General features: G+C 40.0%; 1 protein-coding gene and 1 long non-coding RNA gene across 2 annotated transcripts in view; one reads left to right on the top strand and one right to left on the bottom strand.

Annotated features, from left to right (window-relative positions):
- LOC117518638 (unconventional myosin-IXb) overlaps nucleotides 1-20,234 on the bottom strand; it is a 195,017-nt gene that overhangs the window by 115,688 nt on the left and 59,095 nt on the right.
- On the top strand, nucleotides 5,052-5,324 carry LOC117518642. The gene is made up of 2 exons (XR_004563034.1): nucleotides 5,052-5,094; nucleotides 5,165-5,324. It is a non-coding gene; the product is annotated as an uncharacterized LOC117518642 (long non-coding RNA).

Below are 20,234 nucleotides of genomic sequence, written 5' to 3'. Positions count from 1 at the left end.
TCTCGTTGCGAGAAAGAAACGAGAATCATCCTCCGTTCTGTTCACACAGCTCCAAACGTTGCGCGGCTCTCTGACAAGTCAAGATAGAACGATAGAATCCAGTCTAAATTAATAACTTCAAAGCGAAACACAGTTTTGTTTATTTTTATTTATGTCCAGAGATCAAGGATACAGTGACTAATCTCATATTTATTTACTTTAAGACTCAAGGAAATACACAGAAAACCTGTAAAGCCTACTTTTAGTACAAAATTCACGAGATATCGATAAGGGAATCGATAAGGAATCAGATCGATAAGCAGAATCGATAATGGCATCGATATCGATAAAACCTTATCAATACCCATCCCTAGTCATTACAGCCTCGAATGGCTCGCATCAGCCACACTAAATCGCGTAGTGCCATGAAAGCGCCATGATGGCGCACGTTTAGGCATGAGTTTGGTCCAAACCTCCAGCCCTCCCACACGTGGTCCCTTCAAAGTGTGGGTTTTCAATTCAGATTCACAGCAGCATTTAAAGATGTCCCTTTTTTTTTAACACAGTCCAAAAATAGACACTCCAGCACAGTTCCGCAGTTGTGCACTGTGCGCCAGGCAGCTAGGCCGTTTTATTATATACACCTGTGGATCATTTTCAATATACGAGGTCTATTAGAAAAGTATCCGACCTTATTACTGTTTTCAAAAACCATATGGATTTGATTCATATGTTTTTACGTCAGCCACGCTTGAACCTTCGTGCGCATGCGTGAGTTTTTCCACGCCTGTCAGTTGCGTCATTCGCCTGTAAGCACGCCTTGTGGGAGGAGTGGTCCAGCCTCTTCGTCGGATTTTCATTGTCAGGAAATGGCGGAATGATTTGGGCTTTTTTTCCATCAGAATTTTTTCAGAAACTGTTAGAGACAAGCAGCTGGAAACCATTCGAAAAATTTATCCGGCTTTCGGTCAAAGTTTTACGGGCTTCACAGAGAATAAGGACTGTTACTACAGCTTTAAGGACGCCCCACAATGGCGCACGGCGCGCCGCGCTCCGAGCCGCCATCGAGAGGCAGAAAACACCACATCATTTCTAAACGGATGGCTGTGTGGAGCTGGGACCGTCATGAGCAATTTCTCTGGTTATCACAAGGGCTGGACATCAGCCATTTTCTGGCAGATTTCATTTTTAACAAGAGATTTTGTCATGGAAAGCCGCGCGGAGGCTTCGCGCGTCAGGACCAATTCGCTGATCGAGCGAGACAAAGGAACGCCTCCGTTTCGGAGTGCCAGGGGACAAGTTGGGACATGCCTATCTCGGCTTTCAATGCTTAAAATGGCATCCGTGGCTTGCTGGCTTTATTTTTTCCTAGCTTTAAACACAGTCATTTTTACAACGTGATTCCACTTTTGACTTTGTGTTCGTCTGTTTATTTCTGCAAAAGCGCTCTTTTGCGTGCGGTGCCGTTCTGCATACAGAATGAGGTGGCCGTTTTATTATATACACCTGTGGATCATTTTCAGTATATATATATATATATATATTTCTTTATTTCTTCCGCAGCTTACAAGTTATCATGATACAACTTTTAACTTTGTGTTATGTCTTCAAAATTGGTCTTTTGTGCGCTCTCCACCTGTGTTGCCGCACAGCTCCTGCTCTTAGCTGCTCCACTGGAGTTATTATCTTCCATGGCTTTAAACACACATCCACTTTCACGCAGTCACCCAAATTTTAACTTTGTGTTCGTCCAATATTGACTGAAATATCACTCTTTTGTGAGCTGGTGTTCTGCCTAAATGCTCGTTTGAAGCGTGATGATGAGTCACTGCCTCAGTGCGCACACACAGCGGAGCTCATGTGATCCATTAATTCCAGAAGTGATTAGGTGTTTTCAGCATCCAAGGTTTGACAGAAAATGATTAATCTGCTACAAAATAATTATTTTATATAGAGTCCAGCGCACAGAGGAAGTGGAATTGTGTGCGCAAGAGAGCCGCTCCAAAAATAGCCTCTCACGTCCCGCCTCAGTGTGCACACACAGCGGAGGTCATGTGATCCATTAACAAGATTTTAAATCAACATAATTTTACATACAACAGACATCAACATACAGACATACTTTTACAGCTAGGAACTGTTTTATCAAGCTATAAAAAACATTAAAAATAATTACCTTAAGCTGTTCAAAATACATTCCACATGGAGCAGGAAAAAGTGGGGGAAAAAAGCGTCCAGATGAAACAGTCCTCTGATTCTAGAAGTGATTAGAGGTGTTTTCAGCATCCAAGGTTTGGCAGAAAATGATTAATCCACTACAAAATAGTTATTTTATATAGAGTCCAGCGCACAGAGCAGGTGGAATTGTGTGCGCAAGAGGAGAGCTGTTCCAAAAATAGCCTCTCAGGTCCTGCGAAGGTGCCAGGCGTATGGATAATGAACTTTTTGCAGACTCGTAAGCACCACGCAAATGCCTCTAAGCCGTCACAGTAACTCGAACACAAACTGCGCCACGCTGTTGTTGCTAAATTTTGAACATCTTGAAATTAGCGCCACGCTCAGAGAGGAGCCTCGTTAACTGAAGATAATGCCTCTAAGAGCCACTATACTGCCACGATAGCTCACAAAAAAAAAAAAAAAAACAGGGTGCATGGCTCCTCCTTCATCCTTCATTATTCGGTGGGACTGCGGCTTTAGCCTGGCACTTTGGCCACTTACCAAAGGAAGAGATGAGACACTACAACACAAGTAGAGATAACAATAGAGAGGGATTCTTTGAGCTGCTTACTGTGGGCAGAAGGTTTTACGACGAACAACCAGCCACTACACTAACCTAACCCACCAAATGCTTCAATCCAACAAAGCAGGACTCACCAGTTTTCAAGGGACAGTGATGAGCATGAGACTGACATCAAGACATTGTCATAAGGACAAATACAAACTCTACAAATCAACAGAACTAGCAGTGACTCAGACTCTATCTTACCTCAAAACTCAATACAATATGTAGGCCTATCACCAGACACCGGATACTCAATACATATCATGATACTGATACATTTATGTGCTTAATACTGCTTATGTGAAGTTTATTTAAATGGATGCATAAACTGTAGTATGTGGTGTTGGCATGTAACCCAACTTTTAAATACTTTACTAGTGTGTTGCCCGTGGGTATCCACGGGCTCTAGATTGGGTTGTGTTTAAAATAGGTAGATGCCATTTTTCAAGGGTGATAATAAATTAAGCAAAGCCTATATAATGAGTTGGAATGGCGTCTGAGTTAAGAATGTTTTTAGAATATTAGACCTCAACAATTTTTGAAGTTAATTGTTTAGGTTCTTGTTATCATATGTACACACTATTATTATTTTCACCATTATTATTTTATTATTACTATTATTTTGTCATTTGATTTTTAAATGGAGCACAAAGAAAATAAGTGTTTTCACTTTCTTGTGTCATTCATGTATTTTTAATGTATTTACAATTATATTATGTACTTACATTGAACTTACTTAATAAAATCACGCACGCAGTCACGGTTTTAATATAAAGGTGATTTACCAACCCCTGCCGGAATGGCGTGTGAGTCCAGAATGTAGTTTGCAACGTCCATTGTTCAGTGCTGTTAGCTAATATCTGTAGCTTCTCCAAAAATATTAGTCCTATCAATGTTCTGTTTTGGCAGCGTTCATCTTTTGACCCAGCATGTAAAATATGACTGAGTTTGCGTGTATGTGAGTGTATATGTCTGTGTGGGTGATTTACAGCAATGCAGCTTTGAGCTAATGCTTTTGTGATGTTTTATGATTTATGTTTTAATTGTGACCTGCCTAGAGACTGCAGATGTAAATGTAAAGCTTTAAGCTAACTCTGGTAGAATGCATCAAATGGAAACATGTATGTTCTTTTGTACATGGACCCTTTACAAATAAAGTAAAGTAAAATACATAAGCATACCAAACAGCAAGTGTCAGCTGTCCCATGGTTTCTCTGTGATCGAAGTCACACACACACACACACACACACACACACACACACACACACACACACACACACACACACACACACACACACACACACACACACACACACACGGAGAGCTTTTTGTCTTTTCTGCATTCTGCCGCAAGCGTTTCTATTTTTAGACACACACAAATAGAGAATTGGCGGAAGACATCAAGCACAATATAGTTTTCAGTCATGGTACCTGCAACATGAAACTTAACTCACTCACGGTAATGGCAAAATGAGCCTTTACTAAACTGACTAAACCAATTGAACTACAAAAACACGTAAATCAATAACACTAACAACACTGTTAAACTAACATGAACCATAACAACATTTAAAACCCCAAAACTCCGAACTCCCATGGTGCATAGCAGTACAATGTCCACTGTTTACTTATTAGACAAAATAGCTAATTTTTCAAAAAATATTAGTCCCATCAACTTGTCCCAAAATACATAAGCAAACCAAATGGCAAATGTAAGCGCTCCCTGGTTTCTGCATAATCGAAGCCATACCCACACACGCAGGCACCCAGAGGCCACTTGGCTATTACAATATAGATTATATACTTCCATTGAACGCACAAAATAAAATCTCGCACTAACTCATGTTTTTAATATAAAGATGATTTACCACTCCCTGCTAGAATAGAGTGCTAGTCCAGAATGTAATTAGCAATGTTAGCTAATATCTGTAGTTTCTCCAAAAGTATTAGTCCCATCAACTTTTCGTTTTGGTGATATTCATCCTTGACCTAAAATGCATACGCATACCAAACGGTAAATGTCAGATGTCCCCACTTCGCATGAACACAGATATTTTTTTTTTTTTGTATTGTGCTGCAAGCAGGTAAAATTGATAATTTCACCAAAAATATTTGTCCCATTAACATTGTTTTGATAACAGAGCACTGTCTCTGGCTGTACAGCCCATTTAATAAAATAAAAAAAAAAAAATCAGGGGCTGAAGCAGGGCAGCACGATTGGTGTCTTAGTGGTTAGCACTGTTGCCAAGAAGGTCATGGATTCGATTCCCACCTGGGGGCCTTTCTGTGCGGAGTTTGCGTGTTCTCCCTGTGTTTGCGTGGGTTCTCTCAGGGTGCTCCAGCTTCCTCCCACATCCAAAGACATGCAGGGTATGTGGACTGGGAACTTTAAATTGTCCATAGGTGTGCATGTGGGTGTGAATGTGTTTGTCTATATGTGGCCGTGCAACAGACTGGCATCTTGCCCAGGGGGTACCCTGCCTTGCACTCTGTGACTGCGGAGATAGGCTCCAGCACCCCCGCAACCCTTAATTGGACTAAGCAGTTGAAGATGAGTGAGTGAGTGAGTGAGTGGGGGCTAAAGCAATTGACAATATTTTTCTGCTGAGCAAAGTAATACTGCCACCTGTTTTTCATAACTCCACTCACTTGCCACTGTTGTTCTGTTTTTAGCGGCTGTCAGCTTTTAGCTAACACAGTCAAAGGACGAGCACAGACTTTGAAAGAAAACAAAGCGTAAATATATTTCTAAAACTTATAGTGGGTGTGCTACTCCTTTGTTGCATCACCACCGCACGGTAAGATACAGAGAGACGACAAAGTTTTTTTTCCCCAACACCAAACTGCTGCACAAAACAGACGAACAGCTCACCAGATCCAATGTGTGTACATATATATATATATATATATATATATATATATATATATATATATATCAAAAATATGGAGACATGAACACTGGTATTCGTAACAAAACATTTTATACCAGTGCATCGACAATATTGTGAGCTGGTACAGACCAATAGCAGTGACCATCTAAAAGACATAGCGTATTGAAAATCATAGACTGCTGTCTTTCTGTAATTCATCTGCGCTTGTCTATAAATGAATTGTTTTAGGATACACATATTCATAATTCAACTGCTGTTTTTAACACCTTCCGCCACTGGGGAACTACAGTGTGTACATCACATGGGTGTCAATATTTCATCAACTGTAACAACACTAAAGTTAGGTGTTTCAGCCCATTTTATAGGTAAGAATTTTGGAACACACAAATTGAAGACGACTACTTTAGACTTCACAGCCAAACCCAAAGATTTAGTAATGGCTAAAAATCCAGAGCCAAACTGAGAACACAAACCAAGACAACACAAATACCATTTAAACAAGGTAAGAAAACTTCCTTTCTAAAGATAAAGGAGGAAGATAGTTCGTTTGAAACTCAAAGAGAAGTGAAATAAGGAAACTTTGTCTGACTTATAGGCATCAGCAAGTTCAAAGTGCCTAATACAGAAAAAACAAACAAACAAAATACTTTTCATTTATATATGGCCAGTTGTTTCATGACTGCTTATTGTCAAAGTTCTGTGTTATGCTCATAGTCTGTGCGTCAAATACTAAATTTCTTTCTAAATGGACCTCCCAAGAATGACACACACACAAACGCATTCATAAACAAAGAACAGTCAGCACTGAGACACGTCCAGCTGACTCAAAGCTCAAACAGGAAGTGAATAACCCAAATGAGGCATCGAGGGTCAATGAACCTGAACTGGAGTATCTTCTTTTGACACATTTTTTACCAAGTGGCAATAGAGCTGCAACAAACAATTATGGCCATTATTCATTAATCTGGCAATTATGGTTTTGTGACTCAGGGGTTTATGTACAGTATACACACCCATGGCAAAGCACATCAGTCAACTGTTCATCTCTCCTTAACAGAGTTGGAGGTACCGTTTCCTTGAACTACAAATAATGTGATGCCAATGAAAGGCATCTTTAATTATTTAAAATAATAATGGATCTATATTTGTATCAACTGTTACTTGATCCAAGGACTACCACCTCTCAAGATGACTTTTCACCTCTACCTTTAACAAACATGCATGCGCAAGAAGTAAATGGTAAATGGACTGCATTTATATAGCACTTTTCCATCTGCATCAGATGCTCAAAGCACTTTAAACATCAAATGCCACACATTCACCCTGATGTGAGGCTGCTGCCATGCAAGGCACCCACCACACACCGGAAGCAACTAGGGGATTAACGACCTTGTCCAAGGGCCTTTGGTGATTTTCCGGTCAGGCTGGGATTTGAACCAAGGATCCTCTGGTCTGAAGCCCAACACTTAACCACTAGACCATCACCTCCCTTAACATCAGAAGAAGAAAAAAGTTACAGTATGTGGTATTAGGTAGCACTGCGATGCAATGTTGTATCCCCTAACACCAGAAATGTATTTCTTAAAGCCTAAACGTAAGGTTGCTTTTTTGGTTTTGGAGGGTATTTTGACACCCCCCCAAAAATACAGCGATCCTTAAATTTGACTTGCATTTTATTGTGGAAGATATTTCATATTTTGTGTGGTCTACTTTATTTAATTTATTAATATACACTCATTCCTGCATTTAAGGTGTACAACACATTCAAGATAAACAAACAAATAAATAAATACCATATTCGTTTGTCCACCCCTGACTGAGCATGAGCCCCCACCCTTAATAAAAAACAATGGTTAAACACCAACCCGAAATCTTTTTTTTTTTAATGAAAGTTTTTAAATGTCCCTCTAAAGTAAATAAATGTGATGACCCCAACACATCGTAACAAGAGTGCTCTGAGAGCACAATATCCCCTGCTGGCAAACTCTGCTTTGGTACAAGTGCTTGCTACATTTTAATAGCATTTCATGGACTTGTACCAAGTTTCACAAAATTCATCTTAAATATGTGAGGAGTTGATTTCAGAATGCACGTGCCCCCTTGCCAAAATACCATTTTTTTTTAAGCGTCAATCCTAACATACTGCCTTCCCCTCAGCGATTGATTCTTCCATAAATACATAACATTGATGCTAAGAAAGAGCAAGCTCATATATTTCTTTTTTCAAAAATACTAAAAACCTGTCAAAATGACAGAAAAAATGCGTAAACATGTCATGTTTCACACCGCTCCCATGCTCTGTTGTTGTTGTTCCGATCCGTCTCGCTATTTCATGCCGCCATTTTGATTGGGAAACAACATTGTCTCTTGTGTTACAGAGTTCTCTAATGTTCTGTGCCCTTACTTACTGAGTAACTAAACTGGTCCTTCAAGAATCCTCAGAATACCCAGATCCGTCGCATCTGGTGTTGCCCCCTTACTAAATTTTCCAAGGAAAACCTGTGTGTGTGTGTATATATATATATATATATATATATATATATATATATATATATATATACACACACACACACACACACTAATATGGACACAGTTGCACAAGGTAAATGGGTAAACAGACAGGAAACCAGATATATCAGCAGTGTGTGTAGACTCACAATACCATGAAATGCCGCTAACCCACTTCATCTTCATGAGGGGATATCTGATTGGCTTTAAAAATTTCTCAGACCAAACCTGTAGCATGATTTAGATCACCACTGTTGACCCCAAAGACCAGCATGTGCCAAAAGCTATATTTCACTAAAAGGAGCCCAAACAGACTGTTTGTAGGTCATGTGTCATGACTACTTGCAACATCAGTTGCTAATTTTAACTCCAAGAGTTTTAACTCCATCAGTAAATAGAACAAAACATTTTATGTGTTGTGCTTGTAGTTCTTAAATGGTGTCTTTGGAAAAACATTTTACATTTCAAATAACCCTTTTCTGGGTTTCTACGGTACTCGCACAGGATTTGCTTGGAAACTCCAAGAGATCTTATGAAGCTCAGGCTGTTCGTTTTCATTACAGTTTAATGTTGTCACATCCAATTAGAATTAACATATATATTTAATGCTTATACGTAAAACAAGGCGAACATGTTTTCATCCACATTTTCATCATGGTGTCAATTAAAATCCTGGCAGACCTTGCAGAGCAACACAAACCATATGAAAATGTCAATATAAACTATGTGTGACAATCACATATAATTTACAAGTTCAATTTTAATTATCGAACATTATTAGCAATAGGGTGGGTATTGATAAGATTTTAATCGATACTGACAAAAGGTAAATGGTAATTGGGTGTAAAGATGAATTGCCCTTTTAGGGATCAATAAAGTTGTTTGAATCCTGAATCTTGGATTCCACTTATCGATCCAACTCTTATCAATTCCCTTATCAATACCACTTGTGAAATTTCTGTATACTAAAAGCAGGCTTTACAGCTTTTCTATGTCAGCAGCATTTTAATGAGTCTTAACGTAAACAAATATGGAATTGGTCACTGGATCCTTGCTCTCTGGACACAAATGAAATAAGCAAAATCTGTAGTTTTTGTCAAAAGCATTTCCTTTCAGGTATAAACGAGACAAATTTAACTACAACCCCTGGCAAAAATTATGGAATCACCTGCCTCGGAGGATGTTCATTCAGTTGTTTAATTTTGTAGAAAAAAAGCAGATCACAGACATGACACAAAACTAAAGTCATTTCAAATGGCAACTTTCTGGCTTTAAGAAACACTATAAGAAATCAAGAAAAAAAGATTGTGGCAGTCAGTAACGGTTACTTTTTTAGACCAAGCAGAGGAAAAAAATATGGAATCACTCTGTAAATTTTCATCCCCAAAACTAACACCTGCATCATATCAGATCTGCTCGTTAGTCTGCATCTAAAAAGGAGTGAACGCACCTTGGAGAGCTGTTGCACCAAGTGGACTGACATGAATCATTGCTCCAACACGAGAGATGTCAATTCAAACAAAGGAGAGGATTATCAAACTCTTAAAAGAGAGTAAATCATCACGCAATGTTGCAAAAGATGTTGGTTGTTCACAGTCAGCTGTGTCTAAACTCTGGACCAAATACAAACAACATGGGAAGGTTGTTAAAGGCAAACATACTGGTAGACCAAGGAAGACATCAAAGCGTCAAGACAGAAAACTTAAAGCAATATGTCTCAAAAATCGAAAAATGTACAACAAAACAAATGAGGAACGAATGGGAGGAAACTGGAGTCAACGTCTGTGACCAAACTGTAAGAAACCGCCTAAAGGAAATGGGATTTACATACAGAAAAGCTAAACGAAAGGCATCATTAACACCTAAACAGAAAAAAACAAGGTTACAATGGGCTAAGGAAAAGCAATTGTGGACTGTGGATGACTGGATGAAAGTCATATTCAGTGATGAATCTCGAATCTGCATTGGGCAAGGTGATGATGCTGGAACTTTTGTTTGGTGCCTTTCCAATGAGATTTATAAAGATGACTGCCTGAAGAGAACATGTAAATTTCCACAGTCATTGATGATATGGTGCTGCATGTCAGGTAAAGGAACTGGGGAGATGGCTGTCATTACATCATCAATAAATGCACAAGTTTATGTTGATATTTTGGACAATTGAAAGGATGTTTGGGGATGATGAAATCATTTTTTCAAGATGATAATGCATCTTGCCATAGAGCAAAAACTGCAAAAACATTCCTTGCAAAAAGACACATAGGGTCAATGTCATGGCATAGGGTCAATGTCAATGAGCAGATCTGATTTGATGCAGGTGTTAATTTGGGGGATGAAAATTTACAGGGTGATTCCATAATTTTTTCCTCAGAAATGAGTGATTCCATATTTTTTTCCTCTGCTTGGTCTAAAAACGTAACCGTTACTGACTGCCAAAATTAAACAACTGAATGAACATCCTCTGAGGCCGGTGATTCCATAATTTTTGCCAGGGGTTGTACATTGTCTCTGAGCTGCAGTCAGCCACGCTGCAAGTCAAGAGCAAAGTAATTCATAAAAAACGGACTTCGTCTCATTTTTTGGGGGGGGGTTTGGTCTGTTGTAGTTTGCCGTCTATATTACAACGTTTGGAAAGAGGTGTCATTTAATTTAAAACAGCGATTCGCTTTGAACTTGAACTTGTTAACAGGGACGGGACCGATCAGATTCCGGATAGGTATCGGGTTCAGATACCGACGTAATTCACGTATTGGAAAATACCGATTCAACCTGTTACATTCCGATGCCAGAGAAGAGCCACTGTGAATCCTTTCAACTGCTGTTGTTTGGTCTCTGCTTGTTTACTACCGAGCGGGAGGAGGAGAGGGGGAGGTTTTCTGAAGCCGGGCTGTTTGAAAGAGCTCTCTACTACAGTGTTCTAGCTGCAAATTTCTGCCCGGCTCTCTGTCTGTTTGTCGAGCACAGATTTTCTGAAAAATTAACTGAATTGGTGCTGAAAATGTGTGCTAAAAGGTTAGCCAATTCACTGTCCCAAGGCTATCAAAAGCTATGAAAAGCCAGCTCAGTGTGCAGCCGAGGACAGCTGAACAGAGATTCTGTCCGCAGAAAGGGAAAAAGTCTCCATTTGAAAGGCTTCATGTTTCCCAAAAGTTCGAAGTTTGCGCAGCACGAAAACAGCGAGAGAGGAAGAAAAATAGAGACGGAGGGAGAGAGAAAGTGAGCGAGAGACAGAGAGAGACAGAGAGAGACAGAGAAAGAGAGACAGAGAGAGACAGAGAAAGAGAGACAGAGAGAGACAGAGAAAGAGAGACAGACAGGCTGGGAAAGAGAGACAGACACGGAGAAAGAGAGCTGCCTTTTCTCTTTAAGTCTATAAAAATAAGGCTATAAAAGTCTATAAAAAAAATAAAAGTACTTAATTCTTTCACCAAAACATCAAATCTAGGCTTTCATCTTAGATGCATCTTCTGGCAAATTGTAGCTCAACTTTCATGTCCCCTTTTTAAGAAAATCCTCAATAAAAAATCAACAATAATGCTAATAATATTAAAGCAAACTGAGCTCTGGTATCGGATCGGAAAAGTATCGTATCGGCAGATATCCAAATTCAGGTATTGGGATCGGATCGGAAGTAAAAAATTGTAGATCGGTGAATCCCTACTCACTAATTTCGCCCGAAATCTATCTTTCCAATGTTTGGAGTTGTGCAGTTAGCCCCACAACACAGATGATATTATTATTTCGTTTACCTGAGGGACAGCAATTTCAGTTTACGAACTGGTGAAGTGGGTCGAGTTCACGCTAGAGAACCATCGCATACAATGCCCCGCGAAAACAATGAGGAATAAATAAAAACTCCTGTGTGGAATGAAGGACGATTCTCATTTCTTGCCCTCAACAAGAGTCTCAGTTAATGACTTTAATTGGCACAAAGGTGAGTCATGATTGACACCTTTAAATGGCTGTGAGAGGGGATAATGAAGAAATTGCGGACCTGTCGCTTCTGAAAATCAGCTAAGCAGAGAAGCAGCGGGTCGCAGCATTGCGTCTGCAATCAACATAGAGAAATTATCTTTTTCTCGATACGCGCCGTGAAAAACAACAACCACTCCGGGGTAATGTGAACTGAAGGACCAATAAGGGAATAGTTAAGCAAAAAGGCTATTGACGTCAGTGGATAGTCAGCTTTTTGATACCCATCCCTAATTAGCAAGATTTCTAACTACAGTGTTGACAGCTGTTATTTTTGTTCTTGTTGAATTATTTTGTCAGTTCTTTACATAGTCCTTTAAATGATGTTCAGGGCTGCCATGATTAGTCGACTAGTCACGATTACGCCAGCTATCAAAATAGTCAGCAATTAATTTATTAATCTGCATTAGGGGTGGGCGATATAAACGATTTCACAGTTTCACGGTATAAATTTGGCCGACGGTAGCAATTTAGACTCCACTGACCAATCACGGTAATGCTTGTTGATGACTAGGGATGGGTATCAAGAACCAGTTCCTTTCAGGTATCATTAAGAAATGATTCGATCCACCGACATCAATAAGCTTTTTGCTTAACGATTCCCTTATCGGTCCTTCAGAGTGGCTGTTGAAAATTATCATTTCTCTACATTGATTACAGACCTGCAGCAGGTCCATAATCAACTTTTCCGCAGCACGGCTTTGCTTTGAACCTTGAACCAATCGAAGCAGTGATTTGCAGATCGAAGCAGTGCTTATCTGCCAAGCTAGAAAACTGATGAATCTTAGTAAGAGTAGAATACTACTGGAATGAATTTGAATAAGGAAAGTTGGGTTTTATCTCACCTAAATGGATGCTACACTCACTGTAGTTTATTGTCTGGAATAGTCCGACATTGGATTTCAGAGCTTCTGGAATTCAAACATTTCTGTGCGGGTGGTGTTGGGGGTAATTTTGGGTTTCAGCTTTTTTTGTTTTCACCACTTTCATCCCTGAATATGTCAATCGTGAGTCACTCCTCCGTTCTGTTCACACAGCTCCAAACGCTGCGCGGCTCTCTGCCGAGTCAAGTTAGAACAATAGAGTCCAGTCAGAATTAATAAATTGAAAGAGAAACGCCATTTAAATCAAATGACACCTCTTTCCAAACATTGTAATACAAACAAACTGCAATTAATCAAAACTTTTTTCCTCCCAAAACGAGCCGTCCTGCGCTGACGTGCAGCAGCCAGCTGAGCTCAGCTCAGAGGTATGGAGAGACATTCATGCCAAAATGTCTGAAAGGAAATGCTTTTGACAAAAACTACAAGTTTTATTTATTTTTATTTATGTCCAGAGATCAAGGATCCAGTGACCAATTTAAAATGTTGTTGACATAGAAAACCTGTAAAGCATACTTTTAGTACACAGAAAAATAACAAGGGGTATCGATAAGGGAATCAATAATGGCATCGATATTGATAAAATCTTATCAATACCCATCCCTATTGATGACGGTCATCGTATCTTCCTCAGACTCTGAATGACTGGAAAAGGCTGCAGTTAACGCTTTGGTCACAGGCTCCATCTCCACCTCAGCAGATTAAAACTTCTCCTTGTAAGAGTGTAAAATTATGACACCTTACTCACATGACAGAATTAAGCAATTGTTCCATGAAATTCACCAGACTCAGTCTCTGTTTCAATGCGTTTTAAAAGTGCACGCGTCAAGCTTTATACAGGTTTTTAAATTATGTTAATACGCCTACTATAACCTGAATTATGATTAATAATTTCCGCAATGGATTTTATGGTCATAGTTGGTGCACGTATTTGCAGAAAGCCGCAGTAAACAGTCTCACATTTCCTCATTCAACTGAGCTGAGAGCTCCATCTCCGGGCAGGGGAACAGAGAAAAAAAAAAAAAAAAAAAAAAAGGAAAAAACAAAAAACACGCCTTCCGCTTTATCACTGGTGGAATCCTATGACATAAGCCAATCAGGATCATCAACCCATGTGGTGGTGTCTCTGAGGACTTTCTGGACAAAACGCCACCAAATGTAGACAAATTAACACTGCCTCCTGCTGGATAGAAACAGGAAGGGCAAAATTAGATTATTCCAATGCACAAAAATACATGTCTGACAAGTCAGAGAATCAGGTGCTTAAAATTAATTATATCTGTTTTTGTTTGTTGTTGTCATTTTTATTCATTTGTTTATTTTAATCAATTTAGTATTGCAAAGGGACGACATGACCCGTTCAGAAACACTTCCATTATAACTTTTACACTTACGTTTATATCGCGATATATACCATCAAAGTGAACGGATTCAATTTATATCATGACATGAATTTTAGGTCATACCGCCCAGCTCTAATCTATGTAATCGTTTACATAGTAGAGAAGCTTTAATCTTCGACTGGACTGGGTTGCTTGACATTTCAAGCAACTCAGTGCAGTCGAAGATTAAAGCTTCTCTACTATGGAAACCACCTGGACAACTGAGAGCCTTCACAGAAACAAAGTAATCGTTTACCTTTTTTAAGCTTCAATTTTCTCTCAAAACTGTTACTGTAAATTCCACTGTCTTTCTGTCCTTGACGTATGTGTGCAGTAGTGGTAATCCGGGTCAGCGGTTATGTCACCAGAGAAGTTTTGCCCACACAATATCATGGCGTGCTGGCAACTAAACTGTGTTAAAGAGAAAAACTAAAGAGAACATTAAAGAAAAACTGTGCAATGCAAAATATGCAAGGCAGAACTTGCCTTCCACGGCAGTATAATGGTGACGCAGGGATTACATTGCATGGGCATTTTCAAAAGTCTCATCACATGTTAAAATCATGTATTTATGTTCAAGTGTGACCAAACAGAGAATATGTCTTGGTGCATCAGTGAATGCAGTTATCTGCACAATACCTGGATAGATAAAACGATTCCTTGAGACAACTATACTAAATTTTCTCATTTTTATTACATAATTAAGGATTAATTTTAGCCTTACGTCAAGGAAAGACTACATTTCCCAATCTGCCATCACTATGTGCATAACATAGGTTCCTGTAGGGCTTCTCTCAATCTATCCGTAAAGAGCAATTACTACAAGTCCACCAGTAAATGAAACTAAACATTGTATGTAACGTGCTAATAGTTCTAAATGGTATCTTTGGAAAAACATTTTTAATTTCAAATAACCCTTTGTGGGTTTTTATGGCGCTCACTAACACAGCATGTCCTTGGAATGATGAACTTGCCACAGATTCAAAGGGGTGCAAAAACCTCAACAATGTGCACAATCTGCCAGGTCTATCTATACTCCTTCCATCTGTGTGCCTTCAACGGTGCACAGCAAGCTGCTTTCCTCTCCCCAGGGAAAGCAGAGCTGGGGCCACTGAGGTATCCATCACCAATATAACTCTCCTCACTTGACCTAATGGGGATGAGAGGAGCTGGAGCTTTGCCAAAGTGGGCTGTGCAACCCTCTGGGAACAATGGAAAATAGAGGGAGGGGATGTACAGATTCATTCTGACAGTGTGTGCGCTTGATGCAGAGCTCACACAGAAGTGTATATGCTCCAGGGATGCACAAATGTACACCAGACGTGGGAGATAGAGGCTGGTCCAGCTGCTGCTACAAATCAGCCTCCTCTGAGTTGAGGTTATATAGGAAGTACAGATGCAGCAAAATGACTAATTGGATGAGAGCCCTCATTCTAGAACTATACTCAGCAAAAATATAAACGCAACACTTTTGGTTTTGCTCCCATTTTGTATGAGATGAACTCAAAGATCTAAAACTTTTTCCACATACACAATATCACCATTTCCCTCAAATATTGTTCACAAACCAGTCGAAATCTGTGATAGTGAGCACTTCTCCTTTGCTGAGATAATCCATCCCACCTCACAGGTGTGCCATACCAACATGCTGATTAGACACCATGATTAGTGCACAGGTGTGCCTTAGACTGCCCACAATAAAAGGCCACTCTGAAAGGTGCAGTTTTGTTTTATTGGGGGGGGGGGGGGGGATACCAGTCAGTATCTGGTGTGACCACCATTTGCCTCATGCAGTGCAACACATCTCCTTCGCATCATCCGTGAAGAGAACAACTCTCCAACGTGCCAAACGCCAGCAAATGTGAGCATTTGCCCACTCAAGTCGGTTACGACGACGAACTGGAGTCAGGTCGAGACCCCGATGAGGACGACGAGCATGCAGATGAGCTTCCCTGAGACGGTTTCTGACAGTTTGTGCAGAAATTCTTTGGTTATGCAAACCGACTGTTCCAGCAGCTGTCCGAGTGGCTGGTCTCAGACGATCTTGGAGGTGAACATGCTGGATGTGGAGGTCCTGGGCTGGTGTGGTTACACGTGGTCTGCGGTTGTGAGGCTGGTTGGATGTACTGCCAAATTCACTGAAACGCCTTTGGAGACGGCTTATGGTAGAGACATGAACATTCAATACACGAGCAACAGCTCTGGTTGACATTCCTGCTGTCAGCATGCCAATTGCACACTCCCTCAAATCTTGCGACATCTGTGGCATTGTGCTGTGTGATAAAACTGCACCTTTCAGAGTGGCCTTTTATTGTGGGCAGTCTAAGGCACACCTGTGCACTAATCATGGTGTCTAATCAGCATCTTGATATGGCACACCTGTGAGGTGGGTGGATTATCTCAGCAAAGGAGAAGTGCTCACTATCACAGATTTAGACTGGTTTGTGAACAATATTTGAGGGAAATGGTGATATTGTGTATGTGGAAAAAGTTTTAGATCTTTGAGTTCATCTCATACAAAATGGGAGCCAAACCAAAAGTGTTGCATTTATATTTTTGTTGAGTGTATGTGGCTTCTTCAAACATGTAGCCTTTTGTTCCAAAGGATCACTTTTTCAAACAGACAATTAACCCATCCAGCAGTTGTGTTATGGTCAGGAGGAGGTGAACCAAGGGACGAGAGGAACCCCTAGATGCAGGACAGCCAAGGCAATGAGAGTGGCGTTAAAGCACAGTTTTATTAATGAGAAAGAAACCAGTCAAGAATGTAATGTGGTAACAAAACTTGGAATTGGGAGTCCTCTTCTAAATCCTGGTGAGGGCCACAGAGGAATGCCACTGCACTGCCGGTAGAAGCTCCAGGGGAGTGCTCACCAGGACTGGGGACTCCTTCCTGTAAAGGGGAGTGCACTAGACAGTCTTTACATAAAAGAGTGAGTACCAAACAGTAAGCAGAGTCAATGAATGTCTTTGCTGCTTGGAGTGTTTCCAAAATGACCCACCAAATTCAACCAGTAGTATTTCAGGTATACCGAATAATATTCAAACATATCAGTCTTCTCAATCAAAACAGGATTCCAACAAAAAGTCTTTCTTGTGATTCAAAACAGGATTCCAACAAAAGTCTTTCTTATGATTCAAAACAGGATTCTAACAAAAGTCTTTGTTATGATTCATAAAAGGATTCCAACAAAAAAGTCTTTCTTGGTAAAAAGAGTGAATTAAGCTCCAGAGTGCAAAGCCAATGTTTTACTCACGCTCCAAACATGATCCCAGGGGACAGAGGACAGGAAGCACTCAGGCTGCAAAGGGCAAACCTTTCATGCATACACAGACAGTCAGAGACAATGGACCTGCACTGAAGAAAAGCCAGAGTCACTTTAAGTAGCATGTCTCATCAGATACAGGTGCAGACCAAACAAGGTGTAAATGATAATGCCTAATTATGTGTAGGGACAAAAATGAGCACTAGATGGAGGTAAAGACAGACTAAGAATTGTGAGGACATAAAGGGTCACTAGAGGGAAGCAGAGAGTGCTAAACACAGAGGTAATAAAGGACCAGTGCAGAGAATACAAGACAAGAAAAAGGATGAAATTGAAAAAGGAGTGATACAGCAGGAAATGACTGAGAAGGAAATAACAAAAACTGAGACAGACAGAACATGACAGACAAAAGCTGGGAAATGCAAAGAATGTTCAGAAAATATGTGATACAAGATAAGAGGCTGGGAAATATAAAGATAACCTAAAGAGATCGAGGAAGACAGATCACAGTTGGTAAGAGATTAACAAAGGGGAGACCAGAACCCCAACACAGACCAAACCACAACAAGTTGACTAATTCCCTAAGACATGCAGATAAAACAAGAATTGTCAAGTGAGCCCCCCCATCCAAATAGCAAACCTCTTCCCTTTAACCTAGCTCCTAGGCTGGCTGGCCATGAACAATGAAACCAGCGCTGACCAGCATCTGCTGCCTTTGTCCAAAGAAGGCGATAAGAAAGACGGCTCCATGGGGATCTTCTCATTGACTTGTTGATATTACCCTGCTCGTTCAATACAGACTTGAAGCTCATTGTTGAAATGCTTTTCCCGTCATAAAATAAGTTTCTAGAAAAAGAGTAGGATATTACTAATCATATGTTTAACACAAACTGCACCTGATCATAACAAAAAACATCTGATAGCTTCAACATCAGCTTGGTTTCCATAACACATTAACTAGCAGAAATGGCTGTCACATTACATTACCATGCTATGACCAACAACGCTAATCAATTACAATATGATCAACTGAGTGCATCTCATTGATTAGACACTACCCGCATCATGAGTCTGAGTATTGACAAAGCTGACATATGCTAGCTGCACTTCATTTGATCTCCCTCACCGATGGCTATGACCCATATACTTTCCAAAATACTTCAAATCATATGAGGTAGAGAAAAGCTCAAGACTTCAAACAAGTAGACTGCTTATCAAAATAATTGATTATTAGTGGATGAATTACTGATTAATCAATTAATCCTTGCAGCTCTTAAATTGTCAGGTACGTACACCGGACTAATTTTAATGTGCTAGATAGCAAGGCAAATACAGGTATCAGATCGGAAGTCAGTATTGGTAGATACTCGAGACGGACTGATTTAGATCAGGATCTTCTAATTTTCTTATTTTATAACCTGACTGTGACAAGTTAATTTAAGCAAAGGTTTCTGTATGACAATCCTCCAAGACATATTTTGTGAGCTTGTTCTGCTGCTCTGAAGCAATCCAACATAAGTTCTAGACAGAGCTTTACAAATCTCTGCTTACGCAGAACTAAATGCAGGTCAATAATTTAAAGCCTGTTTTAAATAGACTGTTGAAGGTGTGGCACCATTATTCCACCTCGCTACTGTCTAAATGTCTAAACAGCAAGGTCTGGCACATCCTTACCTTTACCCAGTTGAACCTAAATACATAATATCTCTATCTGCATTATGTCCAGGGATTTTTATACATCACGAGATGATAACACTGTCCATGACATGGCTCTGATTCCAAAATGTCAGCATACAATCTTTATCATGAGATGTGCCTCTGAATGGCAGTAGTGCAGGACATTCCTGGGTACAGCCTCAGGAGTTTCCTTGTCTCACCGCCCTCCTGCTTTCTTAAGTGGGCTCCCTCAATGTCTTCTAACTGTCATTCTACTGTCTTTAACAGAATCTCTCAGTGTTGGTCTGGAAAGTAATGCTGTTGGGTCCAGAAGGCTCCCTTTCAATCCCCAACTGGACCCCCCCCCCCTTTTTGCTCCCCACCATCTAACATGTGGTACTGCTGCTGTAACTCAGTCCAGATGAGTCCATGAACAGAGTGAAAGAGAAACATAGCCTTGAGTTTAAAATACCATTTGATTTACTTACGGTACTATGGTCCTTTACGAAATACCTTTAGGAGACATGCACTTCTTACTGTTAGTTTTCCTATAATTTAAAATCACGTATGAATGCACATGTAACATTTCTGCACAATTTTATTAGCCAGAACCCAGTAAAAATGTTAGTACAGTGCAGTAATGTTAATGCTGGTAGTATAACTTGTTCTACAACCACTATCTCCAGTACTAATAACTGGCAAATTTTTATCTAATTTTGTTCAGTTGTTTACACCGTAGAGTGAGACATTTCTCATTCTTTACCAAAGGTCTACAGTATCTGATGAGGGATCTGAGAAATCTGCACTTTAATTTTTGAGTGCATGCAGACCACAGTGGGGCACAGTGTAGTGGGTGAAGATCAATCCTTTATGTCATGCTCCGTCAGGATTACCCAAGATGATATTGTGATTACAGC

The sequence above is a fragment of the Thalassophryne amazonica genome, chromosome 10, assembly GCF_902500255.1.
Source record: "Thalassophryne amazonica chromosome 10, fThaAma1.1, whole genome shotgun sequence".
NCBI classification, from domain to species: domain Eukaryota; kingdom Metazoa; phylum Chordata; class Actinopteri; order Batrachoidiformes; family Batrachoididae; genus Thalassophryne; species Thalassophryne amazonica.
The sequence above is the reverse complement of the archived record's forward strand: the minus strand, read 5'-3'. Positions and strand labels throughout refer to the sequence as shown.